Source organism: Argiope bruennichi, chromosome 3 (assembly GCF_947563725.1).
Source record: "Argiope bruennichi chromosome 3, qqArgBrue1.1, whole genome shotgun sequence".
Lineage (NCBI taxonomy): Eukaryota > Metazoa > Arthropoda > Arachnida > Araneae > Araneidae > Argiope > Argiope bruennichi.
Window position 1 is genome coordinate 115775318 of NC_079153.1, and position 6463 is coordinate 115781780.

General features: G+C 30.3%; 1 long non-coding RNA gene across 1 annotated transcript; it reads right to left on the minus strand.

The window, feature by feature from the left end:
- Window positions 1–1215: 1215 nt before the first annotated feature.
- LOC129962585 (uncharacterized) lies at window positions 1216–6196 on the minus strand. Its single transcript, XR_008783926.1, has 3 exons — window positions 6109–6196; window positions 3165–3299; window positions 1216–1447 (listed from the first exon to the last, which is right to left on the minus strand). It is a non-coding gene; the product is annotated as an uncharacterized LOC129962585 (long non-coding RNA).
- Between the last annotated feature and the right edge of the window lie 267 nt (window positions 6197–6463).

A 6463-nucleotide genomic window follows, 5' to 3' on the forward strand; every position in this document is an offset into this window, starting at 1 on the left:
GATTGTTTCAATAATAGGTTTTAATTTCATAATGCCGCTTTACGATCAGCTCTGTTGGATGCTGATCGTAAAGCGGATGCCGAATCAGAAATCTCAGGGCTTGGACCATTTGGCGACTAGGCAACGAATTTGAAGACTTTGGCGACAAAATCTGGAATCTTCGAGAATTTTATTGATAGAAACCATAGGAGCCGAGATATGCCTGATTGTTCCAGAACCTTCTCGGCACGGCTACGGGAACTATATAAGGCTAAGTTGAATACAGTAGTGTATCGAGTCGTCGAGAGTTTTATAGTCGCATAGCGAGTGAATGGCGAATAGTTGCATCAGTCCAGCGAAGAGCAAGTATTGTGTTGAGCTCAAACGTTTGGTGAATTGAGCTGTATTCCGAATCCTGGTGTTTATTATAGAAGCAGCATCGAGTCGTGTGTGGAGAAGCCAGTCGTGTAATAGTGAGTCGCTAGTTGGATACAGTATAAAGCGAAGAGACAGTGGCGTTAGAGACCGTAGAGTATAGCTATGTAGATTCCCTCCTCCTGTTGAATTTTGTCTGGCCACTTTGTATGCTGTGGTTGTTATTACTACCGATTACTATTTGTGGACTACTGTTTGTTGTAGTGTGCTGCTGTAAGTTGCTTGTGTACGTCTCGGCTGTGTATTTGTTGTCTGTGTATTCGTTTCTCCATGTTTAATAAAAATCGTCGTTGTTTGTTACTGAAGCTGTTGATTGTGTTTCTTCATCGACTAAAAGAACCCTGAATCTCATAACAATATATTTAAAAAATTTTGGCTTAAAAATGTTAAGAGAATAGAATAGGAAAATAAACTATACTTATATAAACTAAATATAATTGCTCCATGTCTAAATATCTGCTTTAAAGTTCATCCACACACAGACACACAATTTATCCTTTATCAAACAAAATTTTGCTCCTTTATTAATCATATAATAAGTTAGGAAAATCATCTTTGCAAAATTTTTTTCTGTATTATTATAATTTTTCATAACTTTTTTTCATTTTTAACATTATTTATATATAATGGGCAAATGAGTTTGTCTATATAAATATAGATATCCAAAGAGTTCTTTTGCTGCGAAAAAAAAATACTGAATATTGAACATAAAATTACTTAAACTCCAAATTTTTATGATACAAAAAGTTATTTATTCAGTTTCAAATTGCAGCATTATTAAGCGGCACTACTTTCGCTGAAATGCTTTCTTTGCATTTAGAGATATTATAGACGATGGTGGCTTTTAAACTGGCTTGTACCAGGTGCATTAACAAAGCATGTTTTTTCTCGGGGGGGGGGGTCACTATGATACCATTGGATTTTCCTCGTCATCGTCTCCGGTTGCTTTTACAAACTCAATTCGCTTAAAGAAGAAGATGATGTCGTAGATCCCACTAGCCATGTGTAGAATGCTCAGAATGAGACCGGAAAACTGAAAATATAGAAGGGTATATTAAATAGAAATATTTTTAAATGAACGAAAGAACAGACGTAATAAATACTCCTGCTTAGAATGAGACCAAAAAATTAGAGCTTATAAAAGTATGCAATACATACAAATGCTGATAAATGGACAAAGAAATGTAATAAATAATTGTACTTCAGAATGAGACTTGAAAATTCAATATTTAAAGTGCATAATAGTTGCAAATCCAAATAACTGAACATAAAAACTATGTAATAAATATTACAGCTTAATATGACACCAAAACATTGAAAATATAGACATGTATATTAGGTGCAAATAGTTTTAAATGAAAGATAAAAGTCTATAATAAGAACAAATGTAATGAATATTGTGGTTCAGAATGAGATGTGAAAATTCAATGCATAAAGTTCATAATAGGTATAAATTCAAATAAATTAATATAAAAAAGATGTAATAAATATTGTTAGTCATACTAATAAGACAAGAAAATTTAAAATTTAAAAGTACATTAAGTACAGATATTGAAAAATGAATAAATAATAGGAGTAATGGGTGGATCCTAGCACAGCCCACCTCTTGGCGTCTTTTTGAATTCTCGCCAAACCAGTGGCGATAACGTCGCCAATGTGACAACCTACAGGGATTTTTTTTAATTTATTTATTTATTTATTTATTATTTTAATTATTTATTATATTTATTATTATTTCTGGCCTTCAAGTATCATTTTTTAATTGAAAAATAATAATAATAACAAATATTCAATTAGTAGTCAACTTGGCGAGATTTCAAATAACTCGCCAAGAGGTGGGCCCATCTAGGATTTTACCGGAGTAATATAGTAAAATGTGGCTCTAAATGAGACCTGAAAATTTAACATATGAAAGTATATATTTGGTACAAATACTTATAAGTGATCGAAAGAATGGATGTAACAAATACTACGGCCTAGAATGAGACCAAAAAGCTCTAGCTTATAAAAGTGTACAGTATGTGCAAATGCCGATAAATGGATAGAAGAAAAAAAAATGTTATGAGTATTGTGGTTCAGAATGAGACTTGAAAATTCAATACATAAAGTGTATAATAGGGACATATTCAGATAAATGTACATAAAAAAGATGTAATAAAGTAAATAAATGTGGCTCTAAATGAGACATGAAATTTTAGAATATGAAAGTACAGATTAGGTACAAATACTTATAAATGAATGAAAGAATAGATATAACAAATGCTATGGGACCAAAAACTCGAACTTATAAAAGTGTGCAATACGTACAAATGCTGATAAATGGTTAAAAAGAATGCAATGAATATTGTAGTTCAGAATGAGACTTGAAAATCCAATACATAAAGTGCATAATAGGTACAAATTCAGATAAATGAACATAAAAAAGATGTAATAAATATTGTGATTCTTAATGAGCCTAGAAAATTGAATATAAAGAAGTACATTAAGTACAGATACTGATAAAAGAATAAAATAATCTGAATGATATAGTGTAATGCGGCTCTAAAAGAATTACATTGTACCAAATGAATGAATGAATTTGTGAGCAATCGACTTATAATGCTACAGACATAATTAAATGAATACTTTGAATAGGAAGGAACGGTCGCATAAGTCGGCTGGAAACGATCTAGAGTCCAAGTGGTGCCATAGCAACGATTCATTCGTTACGAAAATGAACTTATGTAGCACATTTTTAAAAAGAAACTTACCACTATGCCGTTTTTAACATGTAATCCTTTAGGTGCAATTCTTATCAGTATATCATAATGTCTAGCGTAGAATTGAATGTTAGATATCGATGAGGCGACGACTAAAAGAAACTGTATGAGGTCAAATACGAAGGGCTGTGGAGAAAAATCAGAGTCAGATACCAAATAATGCATATAATATATATAAAAAATAGTTAAGAATGTCTCTTTTCATCATTTACTATTTATATAACATATATTTCTATTAAATATTTATTAGTATATAAAAATTAGTATATTAGTATTTTTGTTTTTATTAAATTTAAAATTTTATTTTAAGTAATATAAAAAACCAAAGTATAGTAATCATAAAAAAATATTCGAACTTGGGATTTCGACGAATCTACGCGTTTTAGATCTCTGTGAATCCGAAAAACAAATTTTTGGCATCATGTCTGTCTGTCTGTGAACACGAGAATTCCAAACCGACTCGAGCTAGATGAATGAAATTTTATTTCTGGGTTTTAATCGAATTTGTAGATTCTTTTAAAATTTTAAAAGAAATGAATAAAATGTATATTCATCTATCTGCCTCAGAATAATTGAATATGATAACTAGAAAACGTAATGACTGAAATAGAACTATCCAAAGTGTATGCTTTTATGAAAATGTCAACCAAATGCGTCAAAGAATTTGACCATCTGTCGGTCAGTACATTTACATGCATATAAACGCAATAAATCAAAAACATAATGACTTAGATAAAAGAAAGTACTTTTTATTACAACTATGTCAAAAATTGGTTTCAATCGGGTGAAAAAAGCCATTCAAAATGTATGCTCTGTTTTTATCACTACATCAGAAAGTACAAAATTTTCGTATACAGGATTTTCAAAATAAATTCTGAGCACTCGCATCATTCACATACATGCTGTAAGTCTACAAACCATGGCCATATTAACAAATAGGAAATTGCTTAGCAGCTCTGCAACTTAAGAACGACCTTTGACGCCGCGGTGTCCTGGTGGTAAGGTCTTGGCTTGCGAGCCGTAGGGTTTCAGGTTCGATACTCGATTCCACTGAAGGACCGTCGTGTAAGGGGTCTGTTGCACGTTAAATCCGTCATGCCAAACGTTCTCCCTGTGGTGTGGTGTGGAGAGGGGGTTGCCAGCTGAGGTGTCGTCCTCGTCATCTGATCGCGGTTCAAAATTACTAGGTCCGTCCCAAAATAGCCCTAGTGTTGCTTTACAACTGAACGTTAATATAACTAAACTAAAAATGACCTTCGAAATATTTTTGCAATATTTCGATTTAAAAAAAAAACCATGTTTCAAAGTTATGGAGAACAACCTGAACAATTGTTTAAATGACACAATTTTATTTTTTAAGTTATTTTATTTTATTTTATTTATTTTTTTCATATTTTCAAATTCTTTTTTGCAAATCAGTGCAAGGGTGGTATTCTTTTTTCCAATGGAATGATTGACTCAAAAGTTAAAAATCCTAAAAAGCGTAACTAAATATTTATATTATGTTTAAAAAATTATGATTTTTTTAGAAGTTAAAATTATTTAAAATAATTTTAAATTCTTTGATCTATGAAATTGTGAAATTTTTGAATCTGACCTGTTATTAATGCTTTGTTATTTCAAGTTATCATAATATTCATTACTTAAGAGCTTATGATACAAACATCAGACTGAAATAAAAAATAAACAAGTTTTATGAGCTGAGGAAGGGGAAAAAATATTAGTGCTTTAAGGTCAATAGAGAGCTGCTTGATCCGGCCCTGCACATTATAGTTTCAAACTTACAATTAGTGCTGGGAATTTAACTTGTATCAATAGAATGAATTTACACTTCACTAATCTCTAATAATAACAATAAAGAGAATGCTGTATGTCTGTGTTTATATGTCTATGCGTGTATGTTTGCACTCTGTAGGACCGATCGCTTGATCTAGAATCACCAAATTAGGAACATATATTTTATATATTACACACATTTTAAATATTTTAGAGAGTAGAAAAGTTAAGAGTAGAACATTTTTTTTTGAAATTTTTATAAGAATTTTAATTAATTAGAATTGAATCTAAATTTTTGGCATTTTTCCGCGATAATTACCGAAAACATTGCAGCATGAAAAGGGTTTTATACCAATTTAAAATTTAAAGAAAAAATAATTTTTCAATGATTACAATTTTTTGTTGCATAATTTTTTTTCTATTTGTATTTATCTTTAAAATATTTTAAGATACTAAGAGATAATTAAAGAGTATTTAAAAAAAATACATTTCATTGTATTGTGAAATTTAAATTATTCACATTATTGCTACTATATTTCATTCTTTTTTTCCATTTTTTCAGGAGATACGGCTTATTTCTCCATATTGAATAAATTTTCTAATAATCAATAAATTTTTTATTAAAATAACAAAACCAAAAAAATAATTATAATTATAATTTTAAAATGTTTGAATTGTAAAATGCAAAATTTTTAAAATTCTGTTGCTTTTATAATAAAGGTTTAGTATCCGAAATAACCTCTGGAGAAAAATTTTTGAATTGCACCAATTTTTAAATACTGTCATTCTTTCTTGTGATATAATAGATATATAAAGATATAGACAGACAATTTGATAAATGCATAGCACACTGAACAAGACAGTGTACGAGCCCAAAAATAATTTTAATTTATAAGTCCATCAAAATTTGAAAATTAAAAATAGTTTTTTAAAGAAGTTATTGAGACCAAATAATTTAAATTTTAGTAACCATTAATCACGGCGATCCAGTTGGTTGCTAAAGACGGCTAGTAAACTAATAAAATACACGGGATAAAGATAATTTTTGCTGAAAATTGCAGGTGTCCTGCTAGCTAGAAAGATATTGAACATGAAAAGACAATGTTTCTTTAGTTTCATCTCATCTTAAGCGTAATATCATTAATTTTCATTAATTTACCTATGACGATATGGAAATAGGAAATTTGTTGACAAACTCACGCTGAACCCACTTTTACAATTTTTTGGAAAACTCTTGCTGAATTCACTCTCACATTTTACTCATGGAAACTGAACTCCAGATTTCCGATGAACGGAAGAAGATGGGAAGGTTAAATATAGTCTTTCTTCAGGTAAAAAAAATAAAGCCTTATTGACACACATGTTCGACGTCCTTCCTTCCAACCCCCATTTTCACGAACTGTTTATTGAAACAGCTGCAAGCGATTTCTTCCTTGATCGAATCTTACATCTAAACTTCCTAGATGAACAGCAAAATGATTCGAGACGATCCCCTTCGATATGAAACGATGGCA